This window comes from Arachis ipaensis, chromosome B07 (assembly GCF_000816755.2).
Source record: "Arachis ipaensis cultivar K30076 chromosome B07, Araip1.1, whole genome shotgun sequence".
NCBI classification, from domain to species: domain Eukaryota; kingdom Viridiplantae; phylum Streptophyta; class Magnoliopsida; order Fabales; family Fabaceae; genus Arachis; species Arachis ipaensis.
In genome coordinates this window covers 76,637,333-76,656,720 of record NC_029791.2, presented here as the reverse complement: position 1 = coordinate 76,656,720, position 19,388 = coordinate 76,637,333, and the positions used below count along the sequence as shown (strand labels likewise).

The 19,388-nt window shown below is 35.2% G+C and overlaps 1 pseudogene; it reads right to left on the bottom strand.

Moving 5' to 3' along the window:
* On the bottom strand, nucleotides 14,292–18,519 carry LOC107609580 (annotated as a pseudogene).

Here is a 19,388-nt window from a genome sequence, read left to right as displayed (position 1 = left end):
AAAAGTTAAAAGATAAAAAGGGGTAATTTTCAAAAATATATTAATAAAATAATAAATAATAATAAAATATTAAATAATAATATTAAATTAAAAATAATATTTTATTAAAAATAATAAAATAATGCGAAAAATACAGTTTTTTGTAAAAGTTTTAGAAAGACAACTTTAAGCGTAGAATCTCATAATTACCTTCATAAAACACTTAAGGAGTGGTAATAACATATTTGTGAGGCAAAGATAAAGGAAAGATAAAAAGTTGAAGAAATGATAAAAATCGAAGAAAAAGTCTGTAAAGTTTTAATGACAGAAACAAACAGTGATTAGTAAGCAAACTAGGAGCAACATAATTAGTATTTGAGTTGCGCCTAGGGTTAGGTATAATATGAAAAGTTAAATTATTTCAGTATAGACTTAATGAACCTATACTTGGGACAGGCTAACTATTCATACCGAAATTTACATAAGCTATAAATACATACATTAAACAGAGAAACCAGAGCAAAGTAAAGAGATAAAGAGAAAAGAGTAACCAGAGCAGAGTAAGGAGACAAATAGAAAGGAGTAATCAGAGCAGAATGAAGAGACAAAATAAAAAGAGTAATATGATAAAAGAGATTAGAGAATAAGAAGAGGGCCTGTTGAAAGGTCATTTGTTGTACTAAGGCAACTCTAGAGATATTTGTATGTTCATCTGCTGCATTGAGGCAGTCAGATAGATTGTGGTACGACCACCAAGAATGCTTTCTTGGGATACCTAGCTATAATGCTATGCTGTAAGACAGAGCTTGTTTACAGAGGTATCGAGATCAGTGTGCTCCAACAAGATAAAGAGGGCTTACAGTTAGTGTATTGTACTCCTGTAAGACAAAGGGAGCTTATAGTGAGTGTGTTGTACTCATGTAAGACAGAGGTTGCTTACAGTGAGTGTGTTGTGCTCCTGTAAGACAAAGATTGCTTACAATGAGTGTGTTGGGCGTATATCGGCTAACAGGAAAGCCTTATCCAGACAGAGGTTGCTGGGTAATGTCGGGAGCGGGTTAGTAACCAACAGATGAGCTCATTACCTGCACTAGGGCTAGACATGCATCATACTTGGTTGTGTATTTTCTCTGTTATGATTATTGTATGAATGTATGCATTCTTTGTTTGTATTCTATTCTTTGTGTCTGTGTTTTATTTTCTTGTATTCTTCTGTTTGTATTCTATTTTCTGTTTTCTCTATTTTCTCTATTTATGTGTATCTTTTATTTACTGCTTCTCTATATTCTGCTATTTATCTGCTAAACGACACAGAATTAATGAACTTAACTAATAACCCCGACCCTACTAAGAACTCTCCAGTTCTTACCCCTTCTCTCTCCCTCCCCCCTTCAGATGGAAGTATGAGTACCCTTTTGTAGTTCGCTGATGACCGTTCGTAAAGAGGATTCCGCTATAGGTAGTCTTTTGAGTCTAGGGTGAATCTCATCCTCTGTTTATATGTATATACTGTGAGACCAGCCAACGTCTGTGTAACGTCCCATCCAGAAAAATACCTAGCTTAAGTCAAGGTATTTCTGCTAAAAAGGACATTACGTAACCTTTTCTAGTATTAACTACTTAATTACTGAGCCTATATATCGGTATCACATTTCAGTTTTAAGAAAATACCGAAAAATTTTGTTTTTACTCACTAAAGTCATATTTCAAACATTTTCAACAAATAATAATCACATAAATACTATTATAAATACTATTAATAATAAGTGTTATACAAAAGAAATCAAAAGAAACTTGAATACAACATAATCATACCTACCCCTCTGTGTAAAAAAATCTCAAGGGACAAAAGCGAGGGGACTCTATGAAAGCAAATTAAATCATAAAGAAAGCCTACTAATCGCTTGCAGCTTCATATTGCTTCTTCAAACCTGTGTCACTGAAAGGGTGGAAAATTTGGGGGTGAGAACCAAACCACAAGTTCTCAGTAGAGGTCGAGAATGCCATGAAAGTAAAGAATAAAATGCAAACAATTAATTTCGCACAAAGATATTTAAAAGAAAACTATTTTCATCCGCAGTAATCATCGCTCGCCTTATGAATCCTTTTTAAAACCAACGGTTAAACATCCAAAAATTAAATACCTTCTTTCAAAGTATTAGTTAATTATCCAAAATCCTAAACCCATATTTTTCTTTATAAAAATATTAAAAGTTATCCTAGACTGTATGAACGACCAACCTGTTCCAAGCATAGGTTCATTAAGTCTATGCTGAACTAGTTTGATTTTTCATACTTTACTAGACCATAAACATAAAAGAAGTTACCTACGCAGTATAAATGATCATCCTGTTCCAAGCATAGGTTCATTAAGTCTATGCTGAACTAGTCAGATACTTTATACAGAACTAGACCTCAGACATACCAGCCACAGCCTCAGGCCCAAACAACTTAATCAACATCCAATCACCACAATCCAGACAATCAGTTACAAACACAAGTAATGAGGTTCAAACACAATCAAGAGCAATTACATCAAGTATAGCAATTAGCGGTTAAACAGAATTATTCACATAGGCAAACCAATTACAATATACACACCCAAACAATGTCACATAGATGCATATGATGAATGTCTAGTCCTAGTACAGGCCATGAGCTCATGTGTCGGTTGGCACCCACATTCCCAACTTTTATCCAGTCACGAGTCCACGATTTCCCGGATAAGATTTTCCATTCAAATAAATGCGCATATAATTATTAGCAGCTCTATTGAGACAACCTCTGCTTTCTACTCGCAGGAAATATATACTCTTGGGAACGGAAAATTGCTCTTGGGTTGCCTCAGGGCAACAAATTAATAAACAAACATCTCTTGGGTTGCCTTAAGCAACAAATAAATAAACAAACATCTCTTGGGTTGCCTCAAGCAACAAAAAATAAACAAACATCTCTTGGGTTGCCTCAAGCAACAGATAAACAAGCAAATATCTCTTGGATTGCCTCAAGCAACAAATAAATAAACAAATATCTCTTTGTTATATTACTATTTTCTCTTTATCTCTTTACTCTGCTCTGGTTACTCTTTTCTCTGTATCTCTTTACTCTGCTCTGATTACTCTTTTTTTCAAAAGAATTGTTGAAGTTATCATCAAGCTGTAAATTTATTTTAATTAAATCCTTATACTTTTATAAAAATTTGGACATAATTTCCTTTAAAAATAGGACTTAGCCACCCTTACAGGTTTCCTCTTTCTCAACATTTCACCAGCTTTTTATCAGCAATTGTCACAACAATATATTCTCAAAAATATTTGATAATATTATAGAAAATCTATCTCTTAAATTCCATATCCAAGGTAATCACCAAAACAACTTGGCACCCTAATTTCAATTTTATTTTTAAAATATCAAATGAATTCGGAATTGCACAAACTTTATATCCATGCGACCGTCTTGAATTAAGCTTTCTATTAAACCAAAAATCATAATTTTCGCTTACTCTAGCTTCAGGAATAGAAGCGAAACCGTGACTGCTCTGCAGTGTCTTAAAAATTAATATGGTTCAACTTAACTCATCCAGGATTATTTTCCCGTTGATTCCAGATCAATATCATTTTTAATGAAATATTTATGTAACTTATAAGTTGAGTAATTTTTTGCAGAATTCTGTTTTAGAAATCATTGAACATAACCCCTTCCAAGTCCCATAACTCACTTATTAAAATATTGAAAATTCTGAAATTTAAATCATATATGCTAAACATACTCAAATTTCACCTCCAATTGATTTCATCTGAATATCACTCCAGAATTAGAAATTATAAAATCTCAAAGTTACTGACTTAGAAAACATAACCTGATTTTTACTGCATAAAGCATCTTATTTCAAAAATCCATATCTTTAAAACCACAACTCCAAAAATTCTGAGTTTTTATGAAATTAAAGTAAAAGGACTAGAGTTTCATTTAAAATTAGTTTCATTTAGAAATTAAAACTGGAGAATTTCCAGTAGAGGAAACAATTTGCTGTTGTGTTAAGCATTCTGCAGAAAAATCAGATTTGACATCCACAATTCAAAAATTCACCATAAATCATAAGTTTAACGGAAAGGTCTCAAATTCACTAGTCCAGATCCTTATATTCCCAAGCTTAATCTAGACTTGGTTTCATACAATTCCGATCATCACAGAATTAGTTATAGATTTTCAAAGTTTCTAACTTCGTTTAAAATAATGCAGAAAATCAGATCCAACGATTTAACTTTGAAAAATTATAACTAATGTTCCAGTTAAAACGAAACCTTCAAAATTGAATCTTAACAATCATACTTATTATATTTTACTTAGCTCTTAATTTCTTATCATTTCAAACACTATTGAGTTACTGGTTCACTTTCAAAGTTGTCGTTTGACTTTAAAACTCAAATTTTCAGCAAGTAGTTCAACATTTTAAGATTCAATCCTTCAAATATTCTCTAAACTTAATTCCAATCAATCACCAAGTCCACCACCATTAAAATAAAGAAATAACCAGCTCAACAATAACAAATTCAATATAATCCATCAAACTTAGAGTTCTCAGCAGTCACTCATCAACAATTCACAATTCACACATAATCAATCAACTTCACAAAATCTACAAATTCAATCAATCCACAACCACAATTCAACATCCATATAGACAATCAACTAATCACAACAATTAAACCTACTTGCAATTAATCAATAAACTTTATGGGCATTCTTAAATTAAAATCGTTTAAGTTAAACCCCCTACCTCAAATTGTTGAAACTCGTAAGTTTAAATGCGGTGAATGGCTTTTCCTTTAAAATCATAGTAGTGGCAACCTTCATCACAACATTGCAGATGCAGTTGCAGCTACAATTTCATCAGTTTGAGCTGAAAACAACAGAATACAACCGCAGCACTAAAACAGATATGTATGTATACTGATGAAATTAGAACAACTCGGCAGAGTTCAACCAAATTGGAATAAAACAAAGGTAAAAGTGTGATAGGTTTAGGAATTAAAAAATTGAGACCAAGACAAGAAGGATGGTGATGCTAGTGCTGGCATTCACAGCCAGAACCCCTAACATAATGGCAGTAGCTTCAAAGGGGTTGAGATAGCAAACCCTAATAGAAGAGTAGCGTAATTTGAGGAGTAGTTGTGGCGCTGGTGGCTCTGGTAGCAAGGACGTGACACCGGTTCACCTCCAGCGACGGTGAGCTCCGCTGATGGCAACTCGGTGCGGTGACGGTGACATGAACGCGGAAGACTTTCCTCTCTTTGATTAATCTCTCTTGCGTGGTTCCTCGGCGACGACCCTAGAAGCGATGAGGACGGACAGCGGTAACAAGCTGGATCCCTCACTCTCCTCCTCTTCTCCCTCATTCCTCTCCTCTCTTCCCCTGTCTTCCCTTTCTTTCTTTCTTTCTTCCCTCCTGTTTCCCCCCTTCGAGCTCCCCGTTTCCTTTCTTTCCCTTTATGATTGTAGATTTAGGGATTTAGGGTAATGAATTTAGAAATTTAAATGAAATTAGAATTTTATTTGGTAATTCTAGAGTTAGGGTAAAACATATATGAGTAATATATCAATTTTATAAAATATTTGTGGTAGAATAATAATTTAAGATTCAAATATAATACTATAAAGATTACTTTCAAAACACATAAGATTTTATCTATCAATTTATTAATAAGCTCAAATAATTATTTCTAATTTAAATTATAAAGTAAACATACTAATCATGTACCTCTCGACCTGCATCTGAAAAATAACAATACAATATGGAATGAGAACCGGAGGTTCTCAGCATGGTAAAAGTGCCACGCGCTTAAAGCAGGTGATATATATCAATTAGGCATACCCAGAAAATGCATGGCAATCAATACAAACAAATGCATATGATGCATGCCTGTCCTATGGCTGATGGGGCCCATCTGTCGGTTATCCAGCCAACCCGACAAGTCCGAAAACCTTAGACTATCCCCCGTTGCGCATCCCCAAGAGTCTATGCATAGAGTTCACATTCATATTTCATAAAATCACTCAATGGGGGCTATCCATACCCGGGAATTTATACGTGCCCGGTCACCCTTACGACGTAGGGTCAACAGAGTATCGAGATTCAACCTGGAACACGTGATGGCGAGCCACGGCTCTTACCCAGGGAACTCGTATCTCAGATAGCATTATTCATAAGCCATTTCATAGTCATAATCATTTTTTAATCATTCATCAAGCCATGGCATATTAACTCCTTTTATTAACAACCTCCCTTTCACATTTTTCATCGTCATTCCCTTATAATTCATCTTGATTACCCTTTCCGAGTCCTGACCAAACTTTTTATCAAACTCTTCTCATCCTTCTTAATATCGAATAATCTTAAAATCAACCCAACTCTAACATTAAATCAATCACATCACACGAGGATTGAACTTTAACTTCTCGAACTCATGACTATCACTAAGACATCCTCGACACTCTATTTTCTTTTCTGTTTCTAATATAGCAAATAAACTCGGAATTGCACAAACTTTATGTCCAGGCGTTCATATTGAAATAATATTTCTAACAAACTAAATATCATAATTTTCTGATTTTTCTAGCCTCAGGAATAAAGGAAAAACCGTGACTGTTCTGCAGTGCATAAAACCAGAAAAATAGCAGAAGCATGTGATATTCAAAATTCAATATAAAATCCAAGTTAAATCCAATGACTTTGAAAATTAATGTAGTTAAACATTACTCATCCAGGTTTCTTTCTCAATTGGTTCTGAGTCAATACCAATTTTAATGAAAAAGTTACATTACCTGGAAGTTAAGTAAAAATGAGACAAAATCTGTTTTAAAAACCAACAAGCTTAGTACCTTTCAATTGGAATAACTTTTATTACAAAACTCCAATTAAGCTAAATTTTGATTTGAGAATCCCTAGCTCATCCAGAAACAAGTGTGTCTTAGTTGCAACCCAATTTCTATTTAATTCTAAGAGTTACAAGCATTGGAAGTTGATGCATAGCTTGCTGAAATCTGTTTCTTTTCAGTTTTGACCACCAATATTCAAAAATTCACAGCTCCCAATCCTCAACTCTTAAAATTATGAAATTTTAGAAAAATAAAGCAAGTTAATCAAATTTTATAACAAAATTGGTTTCGCTCCAAAACTCAACTCGTAGAAGTAGCAGCAAGACAAACAAGTTGCTGCCCTGTTTGATCTTTTCTGCTGCTGGACAGATTTAACAACCTAACTTTAAAAATTTGCCATAAATTGTATATTTAAAAAAAAGGTCCCAAATTTTCCAGTTTAGTTCCTTATATTCCCAAGTTTAGCCCAAACTTGGTCTCATGCAATTCCGATCATTACATAATTAGTTATAGCATATACAATACCACCACAACACAACTCTACATCCTTATTAACAAACACCAATTCTAATCCATCATAAATAAATATAAGAGCACACCATTAATAACTTTCACACCTCATAATTCTAATATATAAATTCACTAACAAATCTATTCTAACAACATTACAAGGCTAATCATTAAATACAACAAACAATCCAACTTATTCTATGTTCCTCTAACCTAAGTTTTCACAACACCGTAAATATTAAACGTGCGAAACTTAAACCATACCTTGGCCGATCACTTAATTCACCCAAGGCAGCCTCACAACTCAAAATTACAGCCCCTCCAAGCTCAATCAAACAGCCCCAAACCAAGCTTGATCACCAACAAGCCTCCAACAAGCATCAACATTCACATACACACTACCTAAACCACAATTAACACATCCAAACATAACAACTCAATACCCAAATTCCTAAATTCAGAAATTTCATTAGGGTTTAAGATCTATTATCTTTACCCACTGATCCTTGGGCAATACCCACAAGAAATCAAGTCTAGTGGACCCCTAAAACATGAAAATCATCAAGGAATTGAGTTTCTCAAACCTTAAACCCGAAATTCATATACCAGCCGAAATGGAGCTAGGAAAAAGCAATTTACTTACTGTTTTATTTGAATAGAATTGAAGAACTCAACGAGCCCGACGCGTGGCCGTAAACGGCTCGTCAATCGGAGCTCCGGATCAAAAGTTATCAAAGAAAGAAGATCAAGCTAGGTTTTGGAATTCATTCTCTTCTTCTCCATGCATTTACGCTACTTCTGTTGTGTTCTAAGGCAGAAAATGAGCTTTAGCTCATTTATATACTGGGCTGGTTGGGCCCGCGGGCCTGGTTTGGGTCCGGTTCAACCGGCTTGGCCCATTCGGCTCAATTTTGGGCCAAATTTTTCGAAAGTGATATCAAAATTCTCGTTTTGCCGAGCTCTATCCTATTTTGATATTAGTTTTGCATATTTAATTTTCCTATTGAAAATTTGATTTATTGACTAATTATATACCGATTTTAGCGGGGTTTACATCCTACCCACCTAATTAGGAATTTTGTCCTCAAAATTCAGAGTGCGTTACCTGAATAGAGGTGCGGGTAGTCCTTCCGCATCTCTGTCTCAAGCTCCTAGGTATATTCTTCAATACTAGCCCAACACCAAGCTACTTTCACTAAGAAAGTCTCTTTCCCGTGTGAACGCTTAATGCTGGTATCATCAATTCTAATGAGAGTTATTGGAAACGTCAGATCTTCTCTCACTTGAATTAATTCCGGCTTTAGGACATGACTAGGATCAAAATTGTATTTACGAAGCTGCGATACATGAAACACGTCATGCAGGTTCGAACAATGTGGTAGTAAAGCGATTCTATACGCCACTGGTCCGATGTGATAGGGATTTAGCTTTTTAGTTTTTTTTTTATTGATCATCCGATTCTAGTTCATTGACGTGATCTTCAGAAATAGGTATCCCCTTTCTTCCAACTTGATAAGTCTTCTTCTTAGATCCACCTAACTCTTTTGTCGGCTTTCATAGTGAGAATTCTAACTTAGATTTGCGTAACTCTTCCTCTGTTGTTTCGGCTGTCAAATTCAGGAACTAAGACGTTTGATATTCCAGTTTTCGGTTAATTCAAAGGTGTTTAGCATACTATGAAGTCTCACCTTCTCCCTGATGTATAGTCTCTTTGATATCCCCAATAAGTGGTTTACTCTGATGGGCAAAACGGGCCTGGTCGCTTGATCCACAGTTCCCTAACAGTATCACCTTTTGTCCTAGTCTTCGGTAACCTATTATGAAATCAATGGATATTCCCTTTTATCTTTAATGTAGAACCTTCGATGGTTGTGGCATTTCGAACAGTTTCTGGTGGTCTTTCATTTCTTTTCCATACGTCAAACTTGTAATCACATAGATTTCCACCTCGTTCTTCATTTCTGTCTGCTCAAAATATCTTCTTTGATTCGTGGTAGGTTTTAGAAATCTCAAGGTAACTTCAAAAATTTTCTCCTGTAAGCTTCGAACAACAGTTTCTTATTTCAACTTCCGACCTCAACACATAACCCTCTCTTAGTGTCTTCTGGATTCAACCGGTTTCAGTACTCTTAGTAGCCCCTTATCACCGTTATTGCACTCCTTAAGTCTTTGACTTTACAATCTCTATTTCGACATTAAACATATAAATCTTTTCTTAGTTCCCTTTCGTTTGCCAGACTTCGACATCCTCGGTAGGTCTTTATCGTCCCCTCACACTTCCTGCATTTCGTCTTTACTATGTTTTAAAACCGCAATAGATTTAGTTTGACTCCTTTATCTATACCCTTAATATCCAATTTAAAGTTCCAACTTATCTAGCCTTCCATTCTCCGAAATTTATATCCAAGCATTTCCCCAAAAATTTCTTACTCAGGGCATCTGTTACCACTTCACGATGTTATATTTACACGTATCCTAAACCCCTCTGGTAATGTATCGCACTAATTCCGAGTTGTTAAATAAGTTCGGGTATTCTAATTACTGGATTTGGGGTTAATCCTTCTCTTGGAGTTTGAAAGCTCTCTTCATATTCGGGTATCTATGTAACCGGTGTATTTCTAGCGCATTAAACTAATCATAGGCTTTGTGGTCGACAAGAATTTAAAACTCCAAAACTCTTTTTGACGGTGCACGCTTACCTGCTTCATCTTCCGTATCCAAAAGTCATGCTCTTAAGGAATCAACATCTCCACAGTCACAACTATATTTTATACGTGATACTAATATATGCTCGAGTTGATTTTCAAAAGGACAGTAAGCTCAAAAAATGAATGAGCAATACAAACGGTGTTCGTAATGAGTCAAAAAGGAAATTTTGTACACGGTTGTTCAGGATTATACCGAAATGATGGAATACACAAGGAGAGGAACCTAGGTGCATCTCAAGAAAAGAGTTCAAATTAGAGACCTTTGGTAGGAAGAACAGAGCGTACAGAGTCAAAGAAGTCTCAGCTGATTCTGAAGAACATGGTTTGCGAATAGGGGCAACTCTAGTCATAGCGAGCACACAAGATTCAAGGATTACGCGCTTATACCAAGACAAGCTCAGACTCATCCTGGAAGAAATAATATTCATGTGCACAAGGAGTAAAGTTAGAAAGGTAGTCAAGCTATTTAGGAAGAGCTCCGGATCGAATGTCAATGTAGGTTTCAAAAGAAGGATTAGATCGAGTCGCGAAGGTTCGTTAGCACACTCTCTCTACATAAGGTTTCTTACCGTTCTCTTCCTTCTTCTCCAGCATAACCGATGCTTCCCACAAAGAAATAGTTGGTTAGGTGATTCCCTCTTCTAGTACTCCCTTCCACTCAATCCTAAATTCTACCGGTTATAATGATGTCTTCACTTGTGGTGCGATTGAAGTTAATCCGATTTCCGGTACTAAGCCTATCGCAAACTCGCTTCTCTCTGGAATGGAAGTTTTGACACACCTTCAAGAATTGTCTTAGAAACTCTCTCGTATAGAGATTTGGTTTCATCTCCACTTACCTCTGAATAATTAACATCTAAAGGTTGTGTTCGCTCTACTCCTCTTCCTCAAAGTTTCACCGTCACTAAATTCCAAACAATAACTCCGCATAACCCTCAACACTCCTGATTCCTTAGATATGGTCCAACCTGCTTCCACTACGTCACTTAATCCTTAACCTTCAAAAGTCTAACCACCCTGATTCCACTGCGTCATTCTGACTCTCATCCTTTAAGAACCTAGTCACTCATCTAAGTTAGTTAAGTATCGCTCTATCTTAACAACTAGTAGTCTTCGACTAACCATCGGTTCGGACTCCACGATCATCAAAACTTGTCGTGCTTCACAAATGGATCATACATATATTAATGATACGCAACGTAGTTAAAAACTCAACTGCTAGCTTATGATTACCTCGGGTCTGTTTGGATGGTACTTCTTGCACCTTGGGCACCTTAAATCATCCAGTTGAGTACTAGTTTTCCCTTTAGCATTCAGATCCGAACGGTTATCGTTCCTTCGGTCATTGCTCCAGTGCTGAGAATGTGAAGCGACAAAGCGATTCTTTTTGAAAGTTTAGCTCCTCGGTGTAATCTTTCCCTTTTTCTTTGTGAAGGGTTCTCGGTGATTACTTCTTGCTACCTCAGCCCTCCTTGAGCTTTCTCCCATTGTCTGACCCACATTAACCTGCTCCAGATAACTAAGTGGTACCCCTGTATTCAGAGCATTATGTCCACCTTCATATTCATTATCATCATTATTGCCAGTTCCAGCTTGTGGTTCCATTCCACCCATTACTCGGATGGTCGCGGCCGCAACAGTACCAATGGCAGCAGCAACACTCGTCATTGCGGTCATGATATCGGTCAAACTATCTATTGGTACGGTTACCTCATTAGCTCTCCGTCCTTGATCCCGATTACGCTCACGACTGCGCCCACGAGATGCCATTTGGTTCCTGTTCACACCAAACAAGTGATATCAAGGAGATCAGTCTCAATATCTCTAGTTTAGCATTTCAAAGTCTCAAATGCATGCTCATGAGCATTCATGCCTCATATATCAGTTAGATACCCTAAATAGCATGTATAGACACCTAGAGTATGCCCAGAGGCATAATTAGTCCGTCCCTCAGGCTCTATAGGAACGAACTGCTCTGATACCATAATGTAACACCCAACTATACTTAATCTTATGCTTAAGTCATAAGACTGAGATAGTAAGGTATTACGACCTTTAAAAATAGTAGTATATATATAATAATAGAGAAAAGATACTTAACTAGGAGCCTTAAAAAATGGTTAAAACAAAAATCGCAAAACAAAAAGCGCAACGCTCAGGAAAGGATTACTTGCGTGCTAAGAAACCTAATAGGAACATGATAAAGTTAAGCAAAAGAATAAAGGAAAGCCAAGGAAACAGCATAACTAGCCCCTGACTTAGCTTGCGAAGCTAAGGCTGGCCAGAGGATATATATATATATATACATATGAACACACATAGTTATCCCCAAAATATACCAAAATACCAAAATAACTCCTATCTCTCCCTCAACCTCTAAGAGGAGCAACATACACAAGTTACTTGGAGAGTAAGCTAAACAAATATATACATATATACAACCAAAAACCAAAATACACCCAAGGACTACTTCGCTTCCCAAGATCCAGACGTCTAGCGAGGAGCCTCTCGACCTGCATCTGAAAAACAACAATACAATATGGAATGAGAACTGGAGGTTCTCAGCATGGTAAAAGTGCCACGCGCATAAGAAATATGGTCCTGAGAATGCCATAGGCAATCCTAGAACTCCGTTATTCAATTATCCAACTTAAGTACTAAACAGAAGCCATAAACAGGGGTAGGTATTCTAAATCTGCCTAACTTACTCAAGTTCAAGCTTAACCTAACACCAAACCATTTCCTCCGTTTTCTCCATCCTTTCATCATTCAGAATGCAACAGAAACAAGCAACCAAACAAGTTCACGCACAAGTAATGATCAAATAGTACAAATAGCAAGTATAACAAATAGCGGGTAATATATATCAATTAGGCATACCCAGAAAATGCATAGCAATCAATACAAACAAATGCATATGATGCATGCCTGTCCTATGGCTGATGGGGCCCATCTGTCGGTTATCCAGCCAACCCGACAAGTCCGAAAACCTTAGACTGTCCCCCGTCGCGCATCCCCAAGAGTCTATGCATAGAGTTCACATTCATATTTCATAAAATCACTCAATGGGGGCTATCCATACCCGGGAATTTATACTTGCCCGGTCACCCTTACGACGTAGGGTCAACAGAGTATCGAGATTCAACCTGGAACATGTGATGGCGAGCCACGGCTCTTACCCAGGGAACTCGTATCTCATATAGCATTATTCATAAGCCATTTCATAGTCATAATCATTATTTAATCATTCATCAAGCCATGGCATATTAACTCCTTTTCTTAACAACCTCCCTTTCACATTTTTCATCGTCATTCCCTTATAATTCATCTTGATTATCCTTTCCGAGTCCTGACCAAACTTTTTATCAAGCTCTTCTCATCCTTCTTAATATCGAATAATCTTAAAATCAACCCAACTCTAACATTAAATCAATCACATCACACGAGGATTGAACTTTAACTTCTCGAACTCATGACTACACTACAAAAAAATTTGGTAAAAACGATGGTTTTTTTTTTGTATTTACGGCGGTTTGAACCGCCATTATTACCAAGAATGGCGGTTTTGTAAACCGACGTAATTCTGGGCGCCATTCTGGTTATTACGGCGGTTTTTTGAAAACCGCCACAATTCCCTTGGGTTAAAACGGCGGTTTTTGAATAGGTTAAAACGGCGGTTCAAACCGCCGTTATTTCCTGGGTTAAAACGGCGGTTTTTGAATCGGTTAAAACGGCAGTTCAAACCGCCGTTATTTCCTGGGTTAAAAAGGCGGTTTTTGGATAGGTTAAAACGGCAGTTTGAACCGCCATTATTACCCTGACAGAGTGGCATTTTGGTTGGTTAAAACGGTATTTTTGAACCGCCGTTTTTACCCTAACAGAGTGACTTTTTGTTGGTTAAAATGGCATTTTTGAACCGCCGTTTTTACTCTGACAGTGTCATTTTTATTAGTTAAAATGGCATTTGAAACCGCCGTTTTTATCAGGTTAAAATGGCATTTCATGTTATTTAAAATGACAGTTAAATATTGCCCTTTTTTACTGGGTAAAAGTAATTTTTTTTATCGTTTAAAATGATAGTTTTTATCGTGTTAAACAAATAATTTTTTTGTTTAAAATTTCACAATAATAAGAAATCATAACTCATCAACAAAATATACATAACTCATAAATAAAATATTAAACATAATATATAATATTTTAGTATTGGAAATAAAAAATAATAACTCCTATACAAATAAAGTATTGGAAGTCTTAATATGTAACTCTTAATACATCAAGTCTCTATCATTAAAAAAATCACACTGCTCTATTATTCGCTTCAAAAGATCTACTTTCTAACTCTTTTGGCGATGGAATCTCACTATCTTGATCCAATTCCTACAACAAAAATATAATTTAAAAACAAAATAAAAAAGAATAAATAGATAAACCATTAACTTGGACAGCGCAAAATAAATTTAAACAAAAAATGAGAATTCAGAACAACCAGACAGTAATCTTGTTTATATATCCATGTATATAACATGAGATATTTAATATTTGACCTGAATAGATCCAGGAGTTGATCCAATGTTATACTAGCTAGACGCGACGCTCATTGCCACTGCAAGAAAGATAGCTAGACTTTTGCAGGTTATACAGATACAACAAACACTAACTGCTCTCCCTTAGCAAATAACTACAACAACCAACGCCATGAAGTACAAGAGCATACTGCAGATACCCAAGGTTGTAAAGTAAAAACCAAGGAAACTCACCAAGCCAAACCCATGTCCAAGAAAATAATCTTCCTTCACTAAGAACCACTTCTACCATGCTATTCCCCTGTACGTTTATTGAAGATTTCTGGTTATAAGCTTCAGAAACTTTACTTTTGTGTCTAGTATATCAGTTAATTTTTACTGTTCTTAGAACTGGTTATTTGGACACTCGAAACATGCAAAATGCAAAGGAAAAGTGTTTGTATCTTTTATATTAAAAATCAAATTAAGATAGTATGAAAATCATGTATAAGACAAGACATACATTTTATATATATATAGTTTAATTTTCATATATTTACACAAGTTCCATCACATATTATTTTTCCTGTTCTTTGTTTCCAATGCATCATATATAATAATTAGTATATACATCTTAATTCCAAAGAGGCTTGCAAGTCACAAATTGTTTTCAACAATAATATTGTATTATTGGAGCCATTGAATTCATGCTATATTATAGATATATAAGTTATACTATTAAGCAATTCATTAGTCATCATTACTGCAACATCCATTGAAATACATGTGTTTTAGATTGTTCCTATCATTGTTTTAATCATAAACAGTGTATAAATTTCTGATTAAGCCATCTTAAATAAAGCAAGAGCTAGTTTGTGAACATTAATTTTAAGAAACTAATTAAATTACTGTTTTTTTTTTCATTTATAAAAATGACTATAGATCATATCATATATAGCAATTGGATTTATAGGAAGAAAGGATCAGGGTTATCATTACTGAAGTTCCAGCTAGCGTAATTTCCTTCTACTCCTTATTGGTCCTTGCTTCGCTAGGTAACATATATAGAGGGTGGCTTTTCCTTCACTCAAGCCATGATTTGGTATTAAAAAATAGAAAGAAGCTGTCCAGTCATTTATTAACAAATCAGGTACTATGTTAGTGTTGTGTGATTACCTCTCATCTCGCTGGATCCAACCGGAACGCTTCCAAGGCACGCTTCTGGCATAGTGTTTCAGCCATGTCAATATACCTGAAATAAGAAAGATAAAAAATCATTAAATTGATTCAATATTTCAATGTGACACTCATATAAAAGAAAGCGAAAGAGTGACAAACTCATTTCCACCATAGTAACTAGCACCAGGATATCCCTCACTGTATTTGTTTGTCATGATAGACCCTACAGCTTCCATCACAGAGACAGAGGTGAAATTTTTTAAGGGTATGACTTCTAGCCCCTTCACAAAAACAAAAACAAGAAGTCAATCCATATGTGTGGTGAAAACTGAAAAGCAAAACTCTACCATCATCTCATCAATCATCATATATGATAGGCAATAAAACATTCAAATGTTTTGCATAAACTCAGATAGTTGCATTATTTTTTTCAAGATTTTCTATATCCCTGGCAAAGATGCAAGTAATAATAAACTAATATATTACCTTCCATTATCTAGCTTTCTCTAGCTCAATTATATCAGCAATCTCAGGATCAACTTCCTCAAGTAAAGCATTCAATTGCTTTGGCCACTACAAAGGCAAATCAATATATTACAATAGAAGTATGATTTTTCTTCCTTTCTGCTTGAAAGTTGAAACAATATGTATATCTAGATATGCATAACATTAACTGTAATTATATAATAAGCTTACCAAAACTCGGGATTTTTCTTTGTCATAAACAGCTTCATCAGGTAAAGAGGACTACATTCAAAAGCAAGGGAAAAGAATGGCAAGTATTTAATTGGTTAAGGTAGGGGAGCATAGAATATTATGAATATGAATATTTATTATTATAAAGATAATAATATAATATAAAGCATATATGGTTGGAAATTTGATTAAAGAAGACCTTGTAGTAAACAGTGGTGCCTGCACTAAAGAGAGGACGTAAAGGCTTGTCCATGGAAGTTGAAAGTCTGCAAAGAAGTGCCATTGCCATTGCCATCTCCAAGACACAGAACACAGGGTGTGTGTGTGTGTGTGTGTTGTTGGCTCTTGATGATCCACTCCTTATTCCTTAGCCCCACTTCTGCTCCTCGATGGTTCATTGTCACCACTACTAACAAAGTGTGCAATAGTGATAAACAACCCTTACAAGGTTTACTACCAACCAGCACAGAATTAAATGTCCATAATGATCAAATCCCTACATGATTTGAAAACTGTAAAATATTTATATATGCACCAATTATCTTGTGCAATTTATATTACTTGTTGAAACTGAATAACCCCTTCTTCAATACTTTCACCTAACCTTGAAATTTTAACAATTTCTTATACAATCAAAATCAAACTCATCTTTCTTGTACTCTATTTAACAATTTTATTTTAACAATTATTTTTACTTGCAGTTTTTAGCTTCCTCCGATCCTATAAAAATGTCTAAACATGGACCAACAATGCAAATTGAAACCACCATCAGCACCACCACATATAACAATTAATTAAATAAGCATGAAATTAGTTTCTGCTACACGTGTTCTTATGATTTTAGTGACCTCAGTAACTAGTTCTAAGGCTACAATTTCATCATGCAGTGATGTGATTAAGAACCTAAAGCCTTGTGTGAGTTACTTGGTGAGTGGAAGTGGTAAACCACCAAGACCATGTTGCTTTGGCGTTAAAGCTTTTGCAGCTACTGCAACAACTTCTGCTGATAAGAAAACTGCATGCTAATACTAAATTTAAACTAATTATTTCAAGGTCACAAGCACTATTTAAGTTCAGCATGTTAATACTCACCAGATGAATGAAAAGATGATGTCTATCTTCAAGTGGCTCTTATTTAAGTAGCTTCCATGCATCTTCTAAATAGTTCCAAATCTATTTATCTATATAAAACAACCTCATTGTTAATAACTTCATTGTTCTCTAAAGCAAATAACTTAACAAAGCACAAAAACAAGTTTCAAGCTAATAAAAGAATTTGTTGATATGTCTACAATATGTCACATACAACAATGATTAAATAAATGCATAAACCAAAAAAATAAGCATTCAAGCAATTCATCAAACACGTGCTATGCAAATCAGTAAAGCACCAACCGAGAGCATATTTACAAATCAAAACCGCAAAGAGAATGCAAATTTGTATACACGCATGTAAGAAGAAATCGAAGAAATTACATGAAGACCTTACCCCCAATTTCTGCTAACAGGGAAGAAAATCAAAACCTAAAATTACAGAAATAGAAGTAGTAACAATTTGCAAAACAAAGTATGAGTAATTAAAAGAAGAGAATGTGGATTTGTATATAAAACTAATTCAACGAAGATGGAGAAGGAGAAGCTTCACAGAGGACAACACGGTGGAGCAGGAAAAATCACACAGCAGATCCATCGATTGAAGTGAAACGTTGATGGAGTGAAATGTTGAAGGAGGAGATCGCAGCTAGAAGAAAAGCGTTGATGGAGGAGCTTGCCGCCAGAGGAGAGCCTCGTGGATGAGATTGCAGATCTCATATTGCGATGGAGTTTATTCTAGGTTTCTCACATTGCGATGGAGGTTCGATTAAATAGCACAATCTTTATTAATGAAATAGAAGAATTTTTATATCAGTGAAGCAGAGTAAGTAATGGCGTTTAAATCTGTCAAAAACACCAAAAAACCGCTGCTTTCTGGAAGCAAATTATGGCAGCTGCATAAATCGCCTTAATTTATGAATATAATGGCAGTTTTATAGAAACGCCATTATGTTGCTGCCATTTTGTGCTCTTTTTTTTGTAGTGCTATCACTAAGACATCCTCGACACTCTATTTTCTTTTCTATTTCTAATATAGCAAATGAACTCGGAATTGCACAAACTTTATATCCAGGCGTTCATATTGAAATAAGCTTTCTAACAAACTAAATATCATAATTTTCTGATTTTTCTAGCCTCAAGAATAAAGGAAAAACCGTGACTACTCTGCAGTGCATAAAACCAGAAAAATAGCAGCAGCATGTGATATTCAAAATTCAATATAAAATCCAAGTTAAATCCAATGACTTTGAAAATTAATGTAGTTAAACATTACTCATCCAGGTTTCTTTCTCAATTGGTTCTGAGTCAATACCATTTTTAATGAAAAAGTTACATTACCTGGAAGTTAAGTAAAAATGAGACAAAATCTGTTTTAAAAACCAACAAGCTTAGTACCTTTCAATTAGAATAACTTTTATTACAAAACTCCAATTAAGCTAAATTTTGATTTAAGGACCCCTAGCTCATCCAAAAACAAGTGTGTCTTGGTTGCAACCCAATTTCTATTTAATTCTAAGAGTTACAAGCATTGGAAGTTGATGCATAGCTTGCTGAAATCTGTTTCTTTTCAGTTTTGACCACCAATATTCAAAAATTCACAACTCCCAATCCTCAACTCTTAAAATTCTGAAATTTTAGAGAAATAAATCAAGTTAATCAAATTTTATAACAAAATTGGTTTTGCTCCAAAACTCAACTCGTAGAAGTCGCAGAAAGACAAAAAAGTTGCTGCCCTGTTTGATCTTTTCTGCTGCTGGACAGATTTAACAACCTAACTTTAAAAATTTGCCATAAATTGTAAATTTAAGAAAAAGGTCCCAAATTTTCCAGTTTAGTT